General features: G+C 47.5%; 1 pseudogene; it reads right to left on the bottom strand.

Annotated features, from left to right (window-relative positions):
- LOC105481555 (small ribosomal subunit protein uS13-like) lies at positions 1-15,711 on the bottom strand (annotated as a pseudogene).
- Between the last annotated feature and the right edge of the window lie 8,531 nt (positions 15,712-24,242).

Raw genomic sequence — 24,242 nt, 5'->3', positions numbered from 1 at the left:
TACTGTCCTTAAAATCTGGTGTGTATTTTATGTATAGAGCACATGTTAGTTTGACTTTTCTTTTTTATGATTTTTAAATTTTTATTTTATTTTGTTTAGGCATATAAACTATTAACAGACAAGGCCTACAGACTTACTTCTTCTTGGATACACCCATGTTATGGCCACAGCGGCCAGTGGTATTGCTGTGCTGTCCTGGGACATGAAGGCCCCAGAAGTGGCACAGCCCTCTATGGGCTCAAATCTTCTTCAGTTGCTCCAGGTTCTCACAGAGGCTGTTATCCAGACCATTGACCAGGTCCTGGCTATATTTTCCATCCTTTACATGTTTCTGTCTGTTTGAGAACCAGTCTGGGATCTTGGGCTGGCATGTTTTCTGCATAGTGGTGATCACACATCCACCTTATCCTCAGTGAGCTCTCCTGGCCTCTCAGTGAGGTCAATGTCAGCTTTCCTCCACACCACAGGAGCATATCTTCAATGCACGCCCTTGATGGCAATGATGGCAAAGGCTGTTTTCCGACGCCCATCAGTGTTGGTGTTGAGTACTCACAAAATATGCTTGGACTTCTCAGGGATCACTAGACATGGTGGCAGCACAAGTGGTGGCATGTAGGTCTCTGGTGGAAGAGAGAATGGAAATGATCCCTTCTTTTTTTTTTTGTTAGAGACAGCGTCTGCTCTGTCACCAAGGCAAGAGTGCAGTAGCGTGGTCATAGCTCACTGTAGCCTCGATCTACTGGGCTCAAGGGATCCTTCTGCCTCAGCCTCCTGAGTAGCTGGGACTACAGAAGCATGCCACCATGCCCAACTAATTCTTTATTTATTTATTTATTTATTTTATTTATTTATTTACTTTGGAGATGGAGTCTCACTCTGTAGCCCAGGCTGGACTGCAGTGGCACCATCCTGTCTCACCACAACCTCCACCTCCCGGGTAGCTGGGATTACAGGCATGTGCCACTGCGCCTGGCTAATTTTTGTATTTTTAGTAGAGATGGGGTTTCACCATGTTGGCCAGGCTGGTCTCAAACTCTGATCCGCCCGACTTGGCCTCCCCAAGTGCTGGCATTACAGGTGTGAGCCACCGCGCCTAGCCTAATTTTTTTTTTTTTTTGGTTTGGGGGCTTGCTATGTTGCCCAGGCTGGTCTTGAACTCCTGGCCTCAAGTGATCCTCCTGCCCTCGCTTCCCAAAGTGTTGCGATTATAGGCATGAGCCACTGCACCTGGCCAGTTTGGCTTTTCAATGGTTAAAGTGAAATGAAGTCCTACCAAACCAATAAAGCTGTGATTAACAGAAAAATATTTTCTGCTGCCTCAGTTTTTAGTTACTTTGAATGAAATTCAATTAAAAATTCAGTCCCTCATCCCAGGAGCCACATTTCAAGTGCTCGGTAGCCACATGTGGTTGGTGGCTGCCACACTGGACTTTGCAGCTCTGCGTGAAACCACACTTTCCCCTATGGCTCTCTCAAAATGGGAATGTTTTCTTCCCTGTGCTTTTTGAATGTCCATGGGCTTGAGGAGGGGTGGGTGGGGTGAGTGTCTTTTCTGCCGGTCGTTGATGCTTTCCTGGAACATTCTCCCTCCTTCCCGTGAAAAACGGTTTCTCCCACCACCCTGTGGTTACCTTCATCTACCAAAGCCTGGGTACAAACATTCTTCCTTAGAGATTTCACTTTCTGAATCATTGCCACTTTCTCTAACACTTTCCTGTCCTTGGTGATATCAGTATCTTTGTAAATAATATTTCCAAAATACTGACCTCTCAGTTTCCTGCCAGTGATCCTGTCATCTCCCCAGTCTTTTGTTCCCATGGTCATATCCCAGAGCTGTCCTGTCAAATAGCGACACCCTTTCCGTAACAGAAATGGAATGTTCCATTCCACTGTTCACTCCCTCTGGCACCCTCCCTGCGCTGAGACCACCAGTGCATCCTTCCCAGCTTCTCTGCCCATGGTCCACCACATCTCATGCTCTCACTGACTACCCTGCCAGCTGTAATGAGACTGTCAGCTGCTGGAATCTCTTCCTTGTGTGTGCTCAAGGCCCTTGCCCTGTCTTGGCTCCATCACTTCCCTCTTATTATTTTCATCTCACCTCCAAGTCTGAGTCTGCACCCACACAGCCGAACCTGGCTGGGGAGAGCAAGCAGCACCTAAGGTCCCCTCCTGGTCATGGCCACTAACTGGTCTCAGTTGGCCCCAAATCTTTGACAGTTCCCTTCAACCTCCCATTCTCCTAGATGCTATTTTACTATCCGTAAAAGGACACAAAAGACCTCCACTTTGCTAAATTCATTTTTCTCCTAAATATATCACTTAGGAAAGTTAACGATACCCTGTTTTCTTGATTTGTAAGAGAGAGATAATGTTGAATATAACTTTACATAACTTAGGTAAATCACGTACCAAAAGTCTGCTTGTCAAAAATTAGAAATGCTGGCTGAGCACGGTGGCTCACACCTGTAACCTTAGCACTTTGGGAGGCCAACGTGGGTGGATCATTTGAGCCCAGGAGTTTGAGAATAGTCTGGGCAACATGGTGAAACCTGGTTTCATTAATTTAAAAACAATTTAAAAAATTAGAGATGTTAGGTCTGGCATGGTGGCTCATGCTTGTAAACCCAGTGCTTTGGGAGGCCCAGAGGGTCACCTGAGGCCAGAAGTTCAAGACCAGTTTGGGCAACAAAGCGAGATTCTGTCTCTACAAAGAAAAAAATTTTAAACTATAGGTGCTTGCCTATAGACTTAGGTACCCAGGAGGCTGAGGTGGAAGGATTGCTTGAGCCCAGAAGTTTGACACTGCAGTGATCCATGATTGCGCCACTACATTCCTGCCTGGGCGACAGAGACCCTGTTTCAAAAAAAAAAAAAAAAAAAATCACATGCCGAATATGCTCTGATAGGAGTTGGGTTTTTCCACCAAAAAGAAAAAGAAAAAAAAAAAAAAGGTCAGGCACAGTTGCTCACGCTTGTAATCCCAGCACTTGGGGAGGCCAAGGAGGGCGGATCCCCTGAGGTCTGGAGTTCGAGACCAGCCTGACCATGGAGAAACCCCATCTCTACTAAAAATACAAAATTAGCCAGGCGTGGTGGTGCATACCTGTAATCACAGCTACTTGGGAGGCTGAGACAGGAGAATCGCTTGAACACGGGACGTGGAGGTTGTGGTGAGCCGAGATTGCACCATTGCACTCCAGCCTGGGCAACAAGAGAGAGACTCTGTCTCAAAAAAAAAAAAAAAAAAGAGAGAAAGCTCTGCCTGTTTACCCGATCCTAAGCTGAATGTTGCTAAGCTGAGTGTTGCATCTGTGCCTGAGCTGGGTGGGTAAGCGTGAACTGCTGAGCTGGGGTTGTGGGTAAGCGTGAACTGCTGTGCCTGAGCTCGGTGGGTAAGCATGAACTGCTGAGCCTGAGCGGGGTGGGTAAGCATGAACTGTTGAGCCTGGGGTGCTGGGTAAACGTGAATTGCTGAGCCTGAGCTGGGTGGGTAAGCATGAACTACTGAGCCTGGGGTGGTGGGTAAGCCTGAACTGCTGAGCCTGGGGTGCTGGGTAAGCATGAACTGCTGAGCCTGAGCTGAGTGGGTAAGCATGAACTGCTGAGCCTGGGGTGCTGGGTAAGCGTGAACAGCTGTGCCTGGGCTGGGTGGGTAAGCGTGAACTGCTAAGCCCGGGCTGGGCGGATAAGCGTGAACTGTTGAGCCTGAGCTGGGCGGGTAAGCGTGAACTGCTGAGACTGAGCTGGGTGGGTAAGCGTGAACTGCTGAGCCCGGGCTGGGCGGATAAGCGTGAACTGCTGAGACTGGGCTGGGCGGATAAGCGTGAACTGCTGAGACTGAGCTGGGCGGGTAAGCGTGAACTGCTGAGACTGAGCTGGGCGGGTAAGCGTGAACTGCTGAGCCTGAGCTGGGTGGGTAAGCGTGAACTGCTGTGCCTGAGCTGGGTGGGTAAGCGTGAACTGCTGTGCCTGAGCTGGGTGGGTAAACGTGAACTGCTGTGCCTGAGCTGGGCGGGTAAGCGTGAACTGCTGAGACTGAGCTGGGTGGGTAAGTGTGAACTGCTGAGCCTGGGGTGGTGGGTAAGCGTGAACTGCTGAGCCCGAGCTGGGTGGGTAAACGTGAACTGCTGAGCCTGGGGTGGTGGGTAAGCATGAACTGCTGAGCCTGAGCTGGGTGGGTAAGCGTGAACTGCTGAACCTGAGCTGGGCGGGTAAGTGTGAACTGCTGTGCCTGAGCTGGGCGGGTAAGCGTGAACTGCTGTGCCTGAGTTGGGTGGGTAAGCGTGAACTGCTGAGACTGAGCTGGGTGGGTAAGCATGAACTGCTGAGCCCGGGGTGGTGGGTAAGCGTGAACTGCTGAGCCTGGGGTGGTGGGTAAGCGTGAACTGCTGTGCCCATGCTTGGTGGGTAAGCGTGAACTGCTGAGCCCGGGGTGGTGGGTAAGCGTGAACTGCTGTGCCCATGCTTGGCGGGTAAGCGTGAACTGCTGAGCCCGGGGTGGTGGGTAAGCGTGAACTGCTGTGCCCATGCTTGGCGGGTAAGCGTGAACTGCTGAGCCCGAGCTGGGTGGGTAAGCGTGAACTGCTGAGCCCGGGCTGGGTGGGTAAGCGTGAACTGCTGTGCCTGGGCTGGGTGGGTAAGCGTGAACTGCTGAGCCCGGGCTGGGTGGGTAAGCGTGAACTGCTGAGCCCGGGGTGGTGGGTAAGCGTGAACTGCTGAGCCCGAGCTGGGTGGGTAAGCGTGAACTGCTGAGCCCGGGCAGGGTGGGTAAGCGTGAACTGCTGTGCCTGGGCTGGGTGGGTAAGCGTGAACTGCTGAGCCCGGGCAGGGTGGGTAAGCGTGAACTGCTGAGCCTGAAGTGGTGGGGAGGACCTGGATTCCCTGTGGCTGTTCTGTCTAGATGAGAAAGATGCACAGCAAAGAGACTGCGGCTGATAATCTTATGACCTTTTTTCTGATAATAAATTTCTAATTACTGTTCTCACTAATTCCAAGCTAAGGGCCATTCTCAATTGATGTAGGATTGAGCATATACATAATCATATAACTGAGACTTCAGCAGTAAAAGCTGAGACACATGCGCGGGCTAGAGGGAGCCTTGTGTGCCGGAGGAGCGTGAGCCACCAGGAAAGCGGGTTCTCTCTGCCTCTACTCACTGTGCGTTCCATTGCCAAGATTCCTGAAGTTCTAATCCTTTCTTTCCCCATCTGTAAAATGAGGATAATAATCACTATGTCAGATGGCTACAGTAAAGTTTAATGCGACCATGCATGTAAGGCATTGATATTGTGCCCAATGTCGTCTAAAGTTTCAGGAAATAAACAGCAACAATTATGACACATGCAAGCCATGAACCCAAGTCAGTCATCTGCGCTGAACAAACCCTTTCATCAAGTATCATTGACTTCTGGCTTCAGGTGCAACATATACACTCTTTACCAAAAGGTGAAGAATTCTGGCCACGCTCAGTGGCTCATGCCTGTAATCCTGGACCTTTGGGAGGCTGAAGTGGGAGGATCGCTTGAGCCCAGCAGTTCAAGAATAGCCTGGGCAACATAGTAAGACCCTGTCTCTATTATAACTACATACATACATACATACATACATACATACATACAAACAAAAAGTTTTTTTTAAAAAGGTGAAGAATTCTGAACTACATAATTTCCTGTTACCCTTTGGATCTCTTCATCTACCTCAGAAATGCTGTGTGTGTTTGCAACACACTATCATAGAAACAGGCATCATAACCTTTTAAGTGTAGGGCTGTCCCGGGTGGCAGGGGCGTTACTAGAGAGCAGATTAATTGCTGTCATCTCAGTGGGCAGGAGCTTGAAATGCTGTGTGCGTGTGCTGCCATCTTGTGGTATCTTGGGGGAACATGTGTCTGATTATTCTGGAGTCCCTAGCTGACTGGGTGACTTCTAACCTTTTTGAGCAGGATTACATGTTACATGTTACATACATACACATGGTACGTAGGCACCCATAAATCCACACCAAAAATGGTGTTCCAGACAATGGGTTATTTCACCTATCAAATTATTTACAGGTTGCTCTAAGTGTAGGAGAAGGGATGACAAGGCACATCCATGTCTAAGGAGGAAACACATGCCCCTTTGCAGGCCCAGGAGGCTGTCCTGTGGAGGGAGGCCCTGTTTCCTAAGTGCTTCCGAGGGAAGCAGATCTGGGAAACTGAAGGCCTTAGAGATTCAGCTCAAGATGTACCCAACTCTAGGCTGAACTCCTCAGTTCTGCTGGTGTGCCAGCACTGCTCGCCCCCAGCCCCTCAACATATACCTTAACTCATTCTCTGGAAAGCTACACACATTCCAAGTAAGAGCGTGCAGTGCAGTCCCCAGGCTGCTCTGGACATTCACACACTGAAGGGCATTGGGGTTGTGTCCAGTTTGGGGCTACTCTGCATAAATCGGCTATAAACACTTGTGCACAGGTTTTCGTGTGAACTAAGTTCTCATTTCTGTTGGCTAATTCCAAGAACAGTAAGTACTAAGTCACATGGTAGTTGCATGTTTAGCTTTTCTTTTTTTTTCTGCCCAGGTTGGAGTGCAGTGGTGCTATCGCTGCCCTTCCCTCAGGTACTTGATTCCGGAAACTGACTCTCAACCTGCCTTTGCCTACCTCTCAGTCTCAGAGGAACCCCTTCGTTGAGTCTTTTCCTCCTTCTAGCTCCTGCATTTCTCTCACACCATCTCACCTCCGCCTGTCTATCATGAGCCTATTCTATTCCCTGTCCTAAGTTTGCACAAGAAAAAAACCTAAGGCTCAGATTGGGTAACACGGCCACAGGTTGACAGCCCAGATGTGATGAGCAGGAACAGAGAGAGCAGAGTCCCCAGGTGAATGGTCAGGCCTTGGGGACTTCAACAAGGAAAGGTGAGGTGCTGAGGCCTGGGGCTCTGAACCTGAGGAGTATAGGACACTGGGAGGACAGCATGGCTAAGGGATCTGAGAACATTCCTGTATCCTTGATTCTAGCACTAGGATCAACCCCAGGAAGACACACGTGGGCCCTGTCAATGGAAAACTTTGTGCTGGTGGGGTGTCCTAGAAGGGAGCAGGACAATGGGGAGGAGGGTCTCTCAGTCCCTGGCGCTGTGTGACAGGCACTGGGTGATGGTCAGGAAAGAAGTTACTTTCTATCATTTTGATTTCTTATTCAGATTTTGCATGGATTGAACAGTCAGTTTCTAGGAGGTTCTATTTCAGGAAATGGCAGCCTCCTTCCCTGGGCTGTCCCCTGTACCTGCCCCGCAGGATGCCATTTTCTTTCCTTTTCTTTTTTTTTTTTTTTTTTTTTGAGACAGAGTTTCACTCTTGTTGCCCAGGCTGGAGTGCGATGGCGCGATCTTGGCTCACTGCAACCTCCGCCTCCCAGGTTCAAGCGATTCTCCTCCCACAGCCTCCAAGTATGTTGCCTACAATGAAAGAATGACCTGGAGAGAAGTACAAAAATCATACGAAAAGAAGAATTGAAAAGGCAAAGTGAGGTTTATGGAGTACATTCACCACCGAGTACGCTCACCGAGTATGTTGCATGAGAATTGCTTGAACCTGAGAGGCAGAGGTTGCAGTGAACTGAGTTTGTGCCACTGCACTACAGCCTGGGTGAAATAGCAAAAATAGCAAGACTGTCTCAAAAAAAAAATTGTGGCCAGGTGCGGTGGCTCACATCTGTATTCCCAGCACTTTGGGAGGCTGAGGCAGGCAGATCACGAGGTCAGGAGTTCAAGACCAGCATGACCAATATGGTGAAACCCCGTCTCTACTAAAAAATACAAAAATTAGCCGGATGTGGTGGCATGTGCCTATAATCTCAGCTACTCAGGAGGCTGAGGCAGGAGAATCGCTTGAACCTGGGAGGTGGAGGTTGCAGTGAGCCAAGATCACACCATTGCACTCCAGCCTGGACAACAGAGTGAGACTCTGATTCAAAAAAAAAAAAAAAATTGAAATGAGTAGCGTATGCATGCCTGTGGTACCAGCTACTTGGGAGGTTGAGGTGGAAGGATCACTTGGTCTGGAAGGTCAAGGCTGCAGTGAATTGTGATAGCACCACTGCACTCCAGCCTGGGTGATGGAGAGAAAAACTTTAAAGAAATACAGTAGTCAACATGAAAGAACATATAAACACATATATGTTATGCAGAAAAAGAACTAATTCCAGAACTCATCCCAGTGTAGCCATTGCTCAGCTCCAGAAACGAACTTCTATGATTATTTTTGCAGAACTCTCTGTACCCACCTTGGCAACCACTATTCAGAATTTTATGTTCTTCAATCAATTGCCCTTCATTGTAGTCTGCCTCAATTCTTTGTATTTGCATAGATTACATGGAATAGTTTTGCAAGCTTTTTATGCCCTACTGTTCTTCTGGATCTCCACACCTTGTTTGTGACTTTCCTGCATGTTGGGGCACGAAACCTGTGCAGTATTCCACTGTAATGACTGTAGCGCATATAATTTCTCCATTCTTCTGTTAATGTACATTTGGATTGTTTTCAGTTTTGCTGCCTTGATCAATATTTACCTGTCTTCCAGGACACATGTGCAAAGTGCTGTGTAGTAGGGGAATTGCAGGGCCAGAGTTGCATGTTCAACTTTATTGGATAAGGCCAAACTGTTTTCCAAAGTGGTCATACTGATTTAGACATTTGCCCCCCCCACCCCCATCCCATTGAAAACAGGTTCCTCCTATTCTACTTCCTTGCAAATACTTTGGATGCTTGCATTAATATTAACGCTTCACTTTTTACTCAGTGACAGGTAACTGTAAGGTTATTCATAGGAATACATCTCTCATTCCTCCTCCTTCAAAATGACTATCTTTCATGATACTATTACCAGCAGTGAATCCATATGGGTCTGCAGCAACTCAATTCTTGCCTCCTTGATGGAAGGAATTCATCCGAGTGGCAGAAGGTGGAGTGAGCAACCAAGGCAAGTTTTAGAGCAGGAGTGAAAGTTTATTAAAAAGTTTTAGAGCGGGAATGAAAGGAAGTAAAGTACACTTGGAAAAGGGCCAAGCAGGAAACTTGAGAGATTGCCCTTTGACTTGGGTTTTTTTACATTGGCATGATTCGGGAGGGTTGTGTCTCTCTTCCCCTTATTCTTCCCTTGGGGTGGGCTGTCCCCTCGCAGAGTGGCCTACCAGCACTTGGGAGGGTCTGCATGCACAGCGTATTAACTGAAGTTGTATGTATGCTCACTTGAAGTGTTTTTCACTTAGCAGCGGAATGTTCCTAGAGGAAGGTCATATGCTAGTTAAACTGCCATTTTGCCTCTTAGTGGGCATGCTTGAGCTCATTCACCAAGTCCTAAAATCTCATCAGGAAGCTGCTAAAGCGGCTAATCACCAGCTTCAGGTGTTTTGTATCTAGTGGGAGACTGCCGTTCCCTTGTGCCAGCTGTGACCAATTAGTATTTTAGAGAGACAGTTTAACAACCACCTAACCATCACCAGATGGTTGACCGTCCTGGTGGTGGTGGGGGCCTCTCCTTCCCTGCTCATGTCTGTCTAACTACCTACTCTAACATTTCCCCCCTCAAGATTCTAGACCCAATTCTGGAAAAAATGGATGAAGGTCAGTCTTCTGTAGCTGCTTCCTGCTGACAGAGAGGTGGTGGTGTCTATTCTGTGGGTTTTGGCCTCTTGCTAGCTGTCAGGCAGGGTGGCTCCATAGGTTAATGAAAACGGTATCCAGCCAGATCTAACAGAGACAGGGAATTCACCTCTGTTGTGTCCCACTGTTGGGCAGTCTACTGGTCTCCTGTAGAAGGGTGACTCTTGATCATTGAGAGGATGGTATCCCTCACTGAGGATCACCTGGAGCTTGTCAGCCCAAAAGTGAGAGGAGACAAATCAGGTGATTAGATTTAGAAGACATGGACAAAAAGGAGCAAAAGTAGGAGAGTAAAAGTGGACCTAAAAAGGGAAAAACCCAGAGAACCATTTCCATGTTGCTTCCTAATCTAACCCTGAGAAGCTTGTTCCCATCAATTAGAGGCTCAATTTAGGAGTTGTCTAATGTTGTCTTGTACTTTTGCCAATCCATTTACCCCAAAGCAACATTTGTTATCTAAGGCTAAGCAAATTCCTCCCTGTGCTTCCATTAACATATCTAGTCCTTGGAGATTTTGGAGGACTACAGCTCCTAAAGAGTCAATTTGTTCTCACACCATTGTTAAAATTTTAGTCATGGCCTCAATGTTGTTGGCTATTTCCTTTGAGAGTTGGCTATAGATCAAGGAGACTTTTGTGATTCCAGCAATTCTGGTTTCCACACAGGGTATAATACCATGTTCCACAAAAAGTGGAATTAATTGGATAGCCCTCTTCACCTTGGGCAAGATAGGATGCCTGTAGATTTGTGCTGGAAGAAAGAGATTGCCAGGGACTATGAAGATGTCTGGGGATACATAGCCTATGGTACAAGTTTCATTCCAGTTAGTGGGGAAGCATTGGTGAACTGATTGGCCACAAATATAGATGGCTCCTTGGGTTTTAAGTAGAGGTGTCCAAATGAAATAAGTGGGTGAGGACAGCTTCAAAAACTCCTGAGGCTGCCATCATGCCCAGGTAGCTCATGGCTATTGTCATACCTGGTAAGACTTGGGCGCATGGGGTTGCTAGCTGATTCCAATATGTGCCCAGAAATAGAACATTGATCCAGATTTTTACATTACCCATGCCTCTTATTTCATCTGAGCTGTAGCCAGAGATCACTGGTTGGTTTACAGAAATAAGCAGGATCAGTCTAAATTGCAGAAAAAAACCTCAAAAACAATGGATGAGACTAGAATCTAATAACAGGTATACCATAGTCATAGTTTTTTTTTTGTTTTGTTTTGAGATGGAGTTTCACTCTTGTTGCCCAGGCTGGAGTACAAGGCATGATCTCAGCTCACTGGAACCTCTGCCTCCCGGGTTCAAGTGATTCTCCTGTCTCAGCCTTCCAAGTAGCCGGGATTACAGGCACATGCCACCATGCCTGGCTAATTTTTCACATTTTTAGTAGAGACGGGGTTTCTCCATGTTGGTCAGGCTAGTCTCCAACTCCCGACCTCAGGTGATCTGCCCGCCTTAGCCTCCCAAAGTGCTGGGATTACAGACATGAGCCACTGCACCCAGCCTCATAGTTCTTAAAACATACTTTTTCTCTCTCCAGTCCTCATTTTTGTTAAAAACAGACCATGATAGGACTGATTTGTTTGCAAAATAAACTTTAGTCTTATTATATACTTGGCCTGATTATTTGCATAAAGCACAGCAAGAATAATTATTTGCCATATAGGCTCCTTTTTATATTGGCTTTGATGGAACATTGTTCCATGAGGAATCTCAGATAAGACTTTAAAGCCTTGAGCCCAGCCATGGTTTTCTGCCAACCATATCTGAATGAGTTGAGTAAATTTCTCTCATCTTGAGGTCTTAATATAACTTGGGGATCCTGGGCCTGCTAGGAACTGATATTCTTTACTTACCACAGGTCAGGAACCCCGTACAGGAACTGTATAGACTAGGTATGAGGCCAGTTTTCTCAAGGGGATTTTATTGTCTCTATAAGTCAACTTTGATTCCTTAAAGGAGTCTGTATCTCAAAGCAAGCCATTTCAGTTAAAGCCTTGGTAAAATAACCAGTGTTTCCAATTGTGTCCTGTTAGAAAACAGATTCATATTGCACTTGTGCAAAAAACTATATTGCTATAAATTAAGAATACTCTACAAATGGTTTCCAAATTTTGGAGAAATTCAGTAGAGAGAAATATGCTCCAAATTTTGTTTATAGGAGAATTCTATACTCAATTTTTAAAAGCTGTAAATAGCTCAAAAAACTTGTTTTTGGCTTTGAAAAACAAAACAAAGGGTTAGCAATTCTTTAAGCAAAAAGTCATAAAAGGATTCTTTTAGTCTTCCATTAGTTCAGTTCATGTAGTTAACTCCTGTTCTGCTTCATATTCATGAACATTTCAGCTCTCCATGAGAGTCCTGAAAGTTTTTTTCTTCTATTCTAATGTCACAATCTCCAAAGTTATTGGAAACCCGTATTTAAGAGCACATGTTAGAGTCCTATAGCTGATTATAAAACTACCTTTTATTTATTTATTTACTTATTTATTTGAGATGGAGTTTCACTCCTGTTGCCCAGTCTGGAGTGCAATGGCATAATCTTGGCTCACTGCAACCTCCACCTCCTGGGTTCAAGTAATTCTCCTGCTTCAGCCTCCCAAGTAGCTGGGATTAGAGGCATGTGGCACCACACCTGGTTAATTTTTGTATTTTTAGTAGAGACAGGGTTTCTCCATATTGGTCAGGCTGATCTTGCCCGACCTCAGGTGGTCTGCCTGCCTTTACCTCCCAAAGTGCTGGGATTACAAGCGTGAGCCACAATGCCTGCCTGTTAAACCCATTTTTGAGCTACTTGGTATTTTCTATTTATGGAATGTGCCAAAAGAAAAAAATGCTACCATAAAAGGCTCCCCTAAAACTTCAGTGAAACCTGGTCCAGGTCTTAGACCCTCATGTGGTATAGTGTATACCAATCCAATTCTATCCTGTCTTATAACTTTAAGACATAAGAGGTTTTCTAAGTGAAGCTTTGGGCTCAAACAAGTGTAAATTCACTGAGGCACTTCCACTTGAAGGCTTGTTTTCTGATTTTCTCATATTTGCCTCTAGGGTAGTGGGCCTCATTTTGGTTACTGATGTTTACATTCCTTTCTTTTGATGTCATGTTGAGTCACTAAGTAATTATCATCAAAGGACCAAGGAGCGGCCAGTGGACATTAACATCGCAGAAAAGGGCTTGTACATGATTTTGGACTTTACACTGAGGCATTATCCTTCCACTTTCCTTATCCCCACAGTTTCTCATCTTTTGAAGCAGCCATTTCTACCCTAGCTCCCTAGGCCTCACAGTCCCCTGGTGGCCCCAAGTATACTCAATACTAGAGTCCTATTTGTAGGATTTGGGGCAGAAAGGGATCAGAAGTAGCATAGGGCCTGGAGAACTATCTGTCTATGCTCAGATTTCCTCCTGCCTTGTCTCAGGTCTGGAGAATCAATACTGTCTTTTTTGGCTCAGGTGCTGGTTGCTCACAGAGTCTTCAGGGTTCACCTCTCCTCAGAGCTTCTGCGCTACTCCTCCCATCCTTTATTTTCTAGAATTATATTTTCAAAAGGTTTCTCATTGGTTTTGTCCTTTTAAAAATTTGAGGCCAGGCGCAGTGGTTCATGCCTGTAATCCCAGCACTTTGGGAGGCCGAAGTGGGTGGATCACCTAAGGTCGGGAGTTCGAGACCAGCCTGGCCAGCACGGTGAAACCCTGTCTCTACTAGAAAAAAAAATACAAAATATTAGCTGGATGTGGTGGTGAGCACCTAAAATCCCAGCTACTCAGGAAGCTGAGGCAGAAGAATCACTTGAACCCGGGAGGCGGAGGTTGCAGTAAGCTGAGATTGCGTCATTGCACTCCAACCTGGGCAACAGAGTGAAACTTGGTCTTAAAACAACAACAACAAAAATCGATATTGGCTGGGCATGATGGCTCACGCCTATAATCCCAGCACTTAGGGAGGCCGAGGCAGGTGGATCACCTGAGGTCAGGAGTTCAAGACCAGCCTGGCCAACATCATGAAAGCGCATCTCTACTAAAAATACAAAAATTAGCCAGGTGCGGTGGTGGGTGCCTGTAATTCCAGCTACTCGGGAGGCTGAGGCAGGAAAATTGCTTGAAACTGGGAGGCAGAGGTTGCAGTGAGCCAAGATTGTACCATTTCACTTCAGCCTGAGCAAAAAAGCAAGACTCTGTCTCAAAAAAAAAAAAAAAAAAAAAAAAAAGATAAAAATAAAAATCTGATATTTTAGCTACTTCTTGAGTTTTGTGGCATAATTTTGAACTTCTGCCAAACTCATTTTGAGTCCCATGACATTGTCCATGTATTGAGTTGTGCCAATAGAAACAAACGCTGTCATATAGGTCTCCCCTAAAACTTCAGTCAAATCTGGTCCAGATCAGACCCTGGCAACTCCTGCTGTCACTGGATCTCAGTGAGGCCTTTGCACCCATTCCCTCCCCTTGTGATTCATCCATGGACATCCCCTCCATTGATTTGAAAACTATCTCAGCAATATTCCTCGCCTTCTTCCACCTCCAGCCGATCTCTCACTCCATCCCACCTGCCTGTTGTTCTTCCTTATGGAATAAAGAAATGTCCCACACTTTAGAGATTTAAAAAAACTGGAGCTCAGAGAGGGTGGACTTGTCAAGATCACACAGAGCTGGGCATGTGGTAAACCCTTGAAAATGGGTCTCAACAACAAGGCTCCCTTCCAGAGATTCCTAATGTCTGAGAGTCCCAAAGAGCTGGGCTGAACCCAGGGCCCAAGAATGGCTGTCTGGCTCTACCACTTCCAAAATCACACCCAGTGCACATGGCCTGAGGCTTCCATGGTGATGTTAAAGAAACCTCCCCTGCTGCCTCTCCCAATCCTGCCGAGTCCCCTCTCATCTTATTCATGCTCAATGTGCAGATGTGATCAATAGAATCAAAGGGAAATGGAGCCCTGAGGGGAGGGCCAGACTCTTGGAGGAGAAGGGTTGGAGTCAAACTGGGGGCTCTGCAGCTCTGAGTGCAGGCGCTTCAAACCTTAAGAGCTCGACAGCAGTGTGAAATGGAATCGGGGGGAATGAGGTCCAAGTTTATGTTGGGAAGAATATAAGCATGATTTGGAGACTCCTGATGTTCATGCGTCCCCCAAAAGTAGAGCTGGGAGCCACTGGATTGGTGCTAGAAGTTCATGTGGGAACAGGGCAGACCCTTGGATACATGTGGGGTCTCCCAGGCACCGCAGGTGTTTCAGTAGAGGCCCTAACACTGTGGTGGGGACAGCGCCAAAGAACTCCAGCATGTATTTTATCAGGGTTTTAACATAAATATCAGTTATGGAGAAAATCGGCACCATGAGTTAAAATCTCATGTAATCTTCTGTAAGATGCTATACATGTGGAAAACTAAGTGAAGTGTCAAATTAGTTTGCACCAAATTGCTGCAACAAATTACCAATGCAGCAATCCTGCATAGCTATAAGGGTTCAGGGAACAGAGGCGGTCATCGTCACCCTGGGAGAAGGAGACAGCACAGAAGAAGGTCTGTGACTCAGCTCAAAGACAGGAAAATGGTTTTGTGGGCAGGCAATGAGGAAAGGGGGACAGAGTTGCTGTTTCCTGAGATAAAGCCTCTGAGGTGTTTTTTGACTACTTGATTGTTCCCTGTGAATGTATAACTTCGATTTTAAAAATAAATAGAAAAGAGCCTCTTTCCTGACACCACCCAATCTCTGAGCCCCACAGACGATGTTCTGCTTTCTTGCAGGAGGTTCTGGTCCCACCCGCCTGCTCCCTTCTAAGACAACCCCACCAGCGAGGAGGTCTTCTAGTTCTTTCTGTAAGTGTTCTGTTGCTGGTCCTGATTTGGGCCCCTGGGGCCCAGGAACCTCTGGGTTCTCTCAGCTATACTTCCATCCATGGTCCCCAACCTCAGTGCCCAGGACGCTGTGGCTGACCTCCTGGAGGGAGTGCGGCTCCTCACAGGTATCCACTGTGTAGTACATCAGGCCAGGTCTCCTGCGGCAGCTCTCCTCTAATGACCGAGTATGGTGGGGATGCTAAGGCCAGGCCGGTTGCCTGGACCTTCTTTTTTGCCTGTTTCAAAGACTCAGCGAAGGCTCTGTGGATTTTCCTCAGAACTGTGGTCCGGAGCGCTCCCACCTCTCCTCTTCCCCTCTCTCCCTCACATTGGGAGTGAGACTTGCTTCATGGTCTGGTGGTTCTCCCAGTCTTTTGTAACTCTTTTCACAAAGGTATGTCCCCTGCTAAAACCCTTGCAATTTAATCCTGCCTTGGTGTCTGCTTCTCAGAGTAGCTGGAAAACAGACTCCAAACCTTCTTCTCCCGGTCCCTGCAGCCCCTGTGGTGGGGTTGACTGTGGGTGACCACAGAACCAGCCTGACCTTGTCCAAACCACAGGCTGCTGCTTCACAAGGCCTGACCCCACTAAGAACTGTGTTTCTCCATGTTTCTGCTGGTCATATCCAGTGCATCTAGGTTACTTTTTTCTTTCTTTCTTTTTTTTTTTTTTTTTTTTTTTTGAGATGGAGATTCGCTCTTGTTGCCCAGACTGGAGTGCAATAGCGTGATCTCAGCTCACTGCAAATTCTGCCTCCCAGGTTCAAGCAATTCTCCTATCTCAGTCTCTCGAGTAGTTGGAATTATAGTCATGTGCCACCATGTCTGGCTAATTTTGTATTTTTAGTAGAGACAGTGTTTCTCCATGTTGGTCAGGCTGGTCTCGAACTCCTGACCTCAGGTGATCCACCCGCCTTGGCCTCCCAAAGTGCTGGGATTACAGGCGTGAGCCACCATGCCTGGCCCATTTTTTTTTTTTTTTCTTTTTTAAGTAGAGACAGGGTTTTGCCATGTTGCCCAGGCTGTTCTGGAACTCCTGAGCTCAAGCGGTCCTCCCACCTTGGCTCCCCAAAGTGCTGAGATTACAGATGTGAGCCACCACACCCAGCCTGAACTACCAATCTTGATGGCAACATTAGATTGGGGGGCCTCTGTGGTCATAACAGTGGTGGACCAGACAGCAGAGTCTTGTCTTCAGTACCATGGAAACCCCGGCCTCCAGCGCTAGCAGGTGTTTTAGAATGAAGGGTCAGATGCTTGAGAGGGCGACCCCAATCCTCTGCCCCTCCCTGCAGCTGCTGGGAAGGCCTCCTGCGTTTTTCATCGCCTCTAGCAGCGTCTTGAAACAGCCGGCTCTGGAAGGCATCCTGATTGTGGGGTCAAGAGCTTTGCTTAGATTTCCGCATGAAGGTATGCAATGCAAATGCCACCTTTTCTGAGCTATGGTTTCGTTTTCTGCTGCAAACTTGGGACGTTTACTGAGGGACACTGAATAGTTGGGGGTGGGTGGGGTGAGGGAGGCAGGGGCTAGAAGGAAGGAAGGATTGTAGCAGGCAGGCTCTCTGGGACAGGGCATAGGACAGAGACAGCTCCAGGAGGATTTCACAGGAGAGAATGAGGGGTGGGATGTAGTGATGTCACAAGAGTCCCATTATGACCCCTCCCCCATCACTGGAGCTAGGACTGGCTAAGCCTGAGCAAGGGTGGGGGAAATAAATAAGGCACTGTTGCTAGGGCCTGAGCCCAGCAGAGAAAGGCTGTGTGCAGAGGGAGGGCCTCGGGTCCTGCTGCTGCTCCTGGACTCCTTCATCCCAATCCCTTCACATCCTCCTCTAACAAGGACTCCCACATCCCTCCCCGGCTAACTTGGATCCTGCTCAACGCAACACCTGCCTTTCCTGAGTCCCTGGGTTCCTGCAGGCCTCGGGGCCCCACAGTTATATCTGCTGTTCCTGCAGGTCAATGGCCAGGGTTGGGGTGGGTGGGGGTGCAGAGGAAACCTCTTGAAAGGGGCAGGGCACAGATGGGGCCTCCACCAATCTTGCTGGATGAGGACTTCCCACCATCCTGGAATCCTCTCCTGGGTCTCCAGTTGACCACCCTCCTGCTTCCACCTTTTTCCTTGTTTTGGTCCTGCTGTTGGATTTCTGTAAAAATCCGCCTGCCTCCAGTCTCCCCTGATGATCAGTTCCTGCCTGGGGTCGCCAGGTTGCTTCGAATTGGGGTGACCATGGTAGGGATGGTGACTTGAGATTCCTGGGCCATAATGCAGGTGAGAAATGTACCCTAAGAGTGAAAAGGAACAGTGTCACTGCTGGGTCATTTTGAAGATGGGACTTAGGCAACACATGTCCCTTAAATCCAGTCCATGAGGGTACCACAAATACCACATTTTTTTCAAATTCTAGCAGAGAGGTTGTACTGGGTTGAGAGAGAGGTCTCAGAATCAAGACCTTGTCTCCTGCCACCGTTTACCCTGGTGAAGCTCCCAGGCCAAGCACAAACTTCCAGGTCGAACACAAACAGCCTTCAGCCGTCAGAGAGGAGGTGGCACTAACGCTCTAAGCAGGCGGCTGCTCTGTAGTCTTCTGCTGCCTGGAGAGGTTGCCTCCATCACTGGTGCCCACCTGAGGAATACTCAGTAACTACTCTTCAAAGGTACACTCAGATGCCCACTCTGCAAAGCCATTTTGTTTCCTTAATGTACCTCTGAAATCATTTGTTAACAAAGCGTTTGTAATTCCACCTGTTTTCTGTATGTGGCATATCTATAGACAGAGTGAAAAACAAGGGCAAGACTCGATTCCTTTTCTTTCTCGTTTGCTTTCTTTCTTTTTTTTTTTTTTTTTTTTTTTTGAGACAGAGTTTTGCTCTTGTTGCCCAGGCTGGAGTGCAATGGTGCAATCTCGGCTCACTGCAACCTCCGCCTCCAGGGTTCAACCAGTTCTCCTGTTTCGGCCCCTCAAGTAGCTGGGATTACAGGCTCATGCCACCATGTCTGGCTAATTTTTGTATTTTTAGTAGAGACGGGGTTTCATCGTATTGGTCAGGCTGGTCTCGAACTCCTGACCTCAGGTGATCCAGCTGCTTCAGCCTCCCAAAGTGCTGGAATTACTGGTGTGAGCCACTGCGCCTTTTCTTAGGGAGCTCACAGTTCACTGGATGAGAGAAGGAAGCTGATTCTGAAAGGAAACAGGGTGTGGTAAAGATGGGGCAGAGGGGTGAGCGCAGAGGGGATCAAGAGAAGGGGGAGAAAGACCACTGTCATCGGTGCAGCCTTTCTGGGGAGCAATGTGTGAGCTGAGCTTTGTAAAGAAATGAGGTTTTAATGCGTGTGGGAGGAGAGCCCTCCTGAGATGTATGGAGAGACCAATGCCCCTCTTCCCTGCCGCTCCCCCTCCTGCAGCTGTTCCCTTCTTCCTTCTGTCCCTGCTCAGCAGTCACAGCAACTCTCCAAATCATGATGCTCAAAATGCCACATCTAAAAAGAACATCTGGGTAGGTGCCTCTGCTTCTTCTGACTTGGCCTCCCTTCCCTGCCCTCTTGGTCTCATATAGTTCTTTCCATTCACTCAATCTCCACACTCCCTCGACAGCAGATGAAAACATTTGGTCTCTGAATCCCCGTCTGCTTGTGTGTGATTTGTATCCTCTGTGAGTCAACAAGGTGAACATATTCCTCATTTGGTTGCGGGATTTTTAAAAAACGTCTCCAACAGGTTCTGCCCCTAAGAAAGTAAATTCATGTACCTACAAAGAGAAAGGAAAGGGACAGCCATCCACCTTTTGACTCCTGAGTTTCCATCTGCACCCTTCAACACTTATTAGGACTTATATGAAACTATGTGACAACTTTTTATTTCTATTAAACAAAATACAACTTTCTTCCTTGTATCTGAAGAAGTTGGCATCCTCTACGCAGAATAGGAGACGCACAGTTCCAACAGTTATTGTATACATCACTGACCATGTTAATGACTCCACAAAATCAATCACGGGTCCACCAAATATTCTGTTGAAGATTAAATTATAAAATTGAACTCCAGCAACGTGCATACGCAGTTAATAAACCCAGGGAAAAGATCAAAATGGGACCTATATGAAAATTTTAAAACTTTTTATTTATTCTGTTTCTCATGCTTGCTGAGGCTGGAGTGCAGTGGTGTGATCTCTGCTCACTGCAGTCTCCACCTCTGGGGTTCAAGCAATTCTCCTGCCTCAGCCTCCTGCATAGCTGGGACAAGTGCCTGCCACCATTCCTGGTTAATTTTTGTATTTTTAGTAGAGACGGGGTTTCTACTAAACCCCATGTTGGCCAGGCTGGTCTTGACTCCTGGCCTTAAGTGATCTACCTGCCTTGGCCTAACAAAGTGCTGGGATTGCAGGAGAATGAGCCATCAGACCCAGCTTTTTTTTTTTTTTTTTCCTTGAGACAGGGTCCCACTGTGTCATCCAGGCTGGAGTGCAGTGGCTCAATCATGGCTCAATCTAGACTGGACTTCCTGGGCTCAAGTGATCCTCCCACCTTAGTCTCCAGACTAGCTGGTACTAGTGTTCACACTGTACACAAAAATTAATTCAAAATGCATCAAAAACTTAAATATAAGAACTAACTATAAAGCTTTTTGAAGAAAACATAGATAAACGTAGATAAGTCTTTGTGACTTTGGATTAGGAAGCAATTTTTTTTTTTTTTTAGATGGAGTTTTGCTCTTGTTGCCCAGGCTGGAGTGCAATGGCACGATCTCGGCTCACCACAAGCTCTGCCTTACGGGTTCAAGCAATTCTCCTGCCTCAGCCTCCCAAGTAACTGGGATTATAGGCATGTGCCACCATGCCTGGCTAATTTTGTATTTTTAGTCGAGACGAGGTTTCTCCACGTTGGTCAGGCTGGTCTCCAATTCCCGACCTCAGGTGATGTGTCCACCTTGGCCTCCCAAAGTGCTAGGATTACAGGCGTGAGCCACCGCACCCGGCCACGATTTCTTAAATATGACACCAAAAGTAAAAGTGGCTGAGCATGGTGGGTCACACCTGTAATCCCAGCAATTTGGGAGGCCAAAGCGGGAGGATCCCAGGAGTTTGGACCAGTCTGGGCAACATAAGGGGACCCTGTGTCTACAAAACAAAATAAAAAATTTAGGTGTGGTGGCGTGTGCCTTCAGTCCCTGCTACTCCAGCTACTCTGGAGGCTGACGAGGGAGGATCACTTAAGCTGAGGAGTTCTAAGCTGCAGTAAGCCATGATTGCACCACTGCACTCCAGCCTGTGTGACAGAATGAGACCCTGTCTCAAAAAAAAAGAAAAGAAAAAAAGAAAAAAAGTACAAGTGACAAAAACAAAATTGGACTTCACCAAAATTTTAAAAATTTGACTTCAAAGACCACCACCCAGAAAGTAAAAAGACAAGCCATAGGATGGGAGAAAAACCTGGCAACTTGTTTATCTCATAAGGGACTTGTATCAGAATACACAGGGAACTCTTACAACTCAACAAAAGGAAAATAACCCAAGTGAAAAATGAGTGAAAAATTTGCAGGACATTTCTCCAAAGATAATATACAAATTGCTAATAATCACATGACATGATGCTCAATACCATTAGTCATTAGGGAAAGGCAAATCAAACGCACAATGAGATGCCACCTTATACCCTTATGTGATAAAATCTACAGACAAGAACAGGTGTTGGCAAGGATGGAGGAAAAAACCCTCATCACTGGTGGTGGGAATGTGAAATGGTGCAGCCACTTTAGAAAACAGGTTGGCAGCCAGGTGCGGTGTCTCATGCCTGGAATCCCAGCTATTGGGAGGCCAAGATGGGCAGATTGCCTGAGGTCAGGAGTTCGAGAGCAGCCTGGGCAACATGATGAAACCCTGTCTCTATAAAAACAAAACAAATAAACAAAAAGTTCTGCAGGCATGGTGGCGTGTTCCTGTAGTCTCAGCTACTTTGGGAGCTGAGACTGGAGGGTCACTTGAGTCCAGGAGGTCGATGCTGCAGTGAGTGGTGGTTGTGCCACTGCACTCCAGCCTCGTTGACAGAGTGAGACCCCGTCTCTGAAAAAAGAAGAGGGAAAACAGGTTGGTAATTCCTCTCAAAAATTAAACAGAGTTATACTTTGACCGAGAAATTATACTCCTACATGTATAAGCAGAAATGAAAACATAAATCTACACAATCTTGTACAAAAATGCTCATAGCAGCTTTATTCATAATAAACAAAAGTGGAAACAGTTCAAAAGTCCATCAGCTGATGACTGGATAAATATCGTATATGCATACAAGGGAATATTTTTCAGTAAAAAAAACTAAGTTCTGGGCCAGGTGAGGCATCTCATGCCTGTAATATGGATGCTTGCACCTGTGCTTAGGTATTGCACAGGCTGAAGGAGGAGGATGGTTTCACCTCAAGAGTTCAAGGCCAGACTGGACAACATAGCAAGACCCCTTTCTCTACATATATATATAGAAAATGTTCTCATATTAGATGGTGCCGATGATTGCACAATTCTGTGAATATACTAAGAACCAGTGTATATTCTCTTTATTTTATTTCATTTTATTTTAGAGACAGGGTCTCACTGTCACCCAGGCTGGAGTGAAGTGGTGCAATTTTGGTTCATGGCAACTTCTATCTCCTAGGCTCAAGCGATTCTCCTGCCTCAGCCTCCCGAGTACCTGGGATCACAAGCACGCACCACTACCTGGATATTTTTTGTATCTTTAATAGAGACAGAGTTTCGCCATGCTGGCCAGGCTGGTCTTGAACTCATGACCTCAGGTGACCCACACCCCCCACCCCACCCCCTCGGCCTCCCAAAGTGCTGGGATTACAGGCGTGAGCCACCGCGCCGGGCCCAGTGCACATTTTAAATGGGTGAATTACATAGTGTGTTAATTATAACCTAGTAAAGCTGCTGAAAAAAAAAAAAAAAGATAAAAAAGTGAGGTAGATTAAAGGGTCCATGGAGGAAGCCGCCTGGCCCCCGGCCCAGCCTCCTCCTCGGCTCTTCCTCTCTGGGGACCCCACAGGGCTGTGCGTTTGACAGGCAGTTGGGAGACCCCGGTGGCCGGTTTTGGTCGGACACGTGGACACGTGGCTCAGCCAATCAGAATCTCCCGGCAGTTGGTTCCCGGAGGAACTGACGAAGCTTTTGTCTCAGGGTCCCTGTCTTGGGGAGTCGGGACTATTGGGTCACCGTGTGTAGTCGGGAATTTAGACTGGGCTGTCTTAGTCACTCGGGGGGCAGTTGGCAGAGTATTGGTGGTCAGGGAGGTGACCCGTGGTCAGCAGGGTCAGGCCACCCAGGGGCAAAAGGTGCTCCTGCACCGGGCCCTGGAGGACAGACCGGTGCGGACTCGGTGTTGGCGGGGGAGCCTCTGCGGATGGGGAGTCACCACCTGCCGGGTAAGAGGGGACTCGACACAGGGGCCAGAGCAGGACAAGCGCTCCCTCCCGGCTCAGGCCGGGTCTCAGGCTGGACCCCTCCCTGCCCCACAGGGCTGGCCTCCTTCGGAGCTGGCTGGGGATAGACCAGGTTGGAAAGGGGAAGTAGGAGGAACTCAGAACACGGGGATTGGGGCCGATCCTGGGGTCTGAGCTGTGGGGTGAGGAAAGGATCACCTGTCCCCTGGGGAATGAGGATGTCACCCAGCCGTGGCCGATGCTGGGAGTCATGATCTGAACCTTGACAGGTTACCCCAGGGCTGCCTTCCTGTTCTCCTGGGCTGTCAGAGAGACTCCCTGCTCTGTTTTGTTTTTAAGTGACCAGAGACAGACATGTAATGTAGAAAACGCTATCACTTTGATCATTTGTTTCAAATGGAAGAAAAACCGACACAATTGGGTTTCTGATGGGAAGCGCTTCCCTCCAACTCCAGGAACTCCATTAAGGAGTTAAGAAAGCAGAGTCCTGTCAGCAGACAGAGACATACTGGGCAGTGGTGACCTGGGAGCCACCCCAGGACATGGAGATCTCCAGCTCTACCCTCTGTGCAGGGAGATTCCTTTCGGAAAAAATCTCAGGGCAGAGTGGGAGAGTGTAGGGGCCAGTCACAAACAGGCTTGCTGCTAGGACCCCTAAGCCATGGGCAGGGTGGGTACAGTGACCAGGGCCAGGAAACTTACAGGCCCACGAAAGAGTGTCAATTTCTTTCAAAGTCAGGAGAAACAAAAATTTAACTATATGAAATTAATATACTTAACCATTATTCCAGTAACTCATAAAATCAAACTTCAAACTTTTTGGGGGCGGGGGACGGAGTCTTGCTCTGTCACCAGACTGGAGTGCAGTGGCACCATTTCAGCTCACTGCAACCTCCTCCTCCCGGGTTCAAGCCATTCTTCTGCCTCAGCCTCCCGAGTAGCTGGGATGACAGCCGCCACCACCACGCCTGGCTACTTTTCTGTATTTTAGTAGAAATGGGGTTTCACCATGTTGGTCGAGATGGTCTCGATCTCCTGACCTCGTAATCTGCCCACCTTGGCCTCCCAAAGTGCTGGGATTACAGGCGTGAGCCACCGCACCCAGAAAACTTCAAACTTTTTAATGAAACTAGGACACACAGGCATTAATCCCCAGTGTCCATCAAGGTGGCAATGCAGCCCTAATGGCCTGGCATCCTTGAAAGGGACGTGCGTTTGGTAATGAGATATGCTCAGCAGCGTAGTCAGCTGTGTGGTGCATTCTTGGCGATGCCTCAGCAGCTCCGATGCAGACACCCAGAAGGAGCACAGCCGCTTTAT

The sequence above is a fragment of the Macaca nemestrina genome, chromosome 15 (genome assembly GCF_043159975.1).
Source record: "Macaca nemestrina isolate mMacNem1 chromosome 15, mMacNem.hap1, whole genome shotgun sequence".
NCBI lineage: Eukaryota > Metazoa > Chordata > Mammalia > Primates > Cercopithecidae > Macaca > Macaca nemestrina.
Note: the sequence above shows the minus strand (reverse complement) of the source record. Positions and strands in the feature narration are given on the sequence as shown.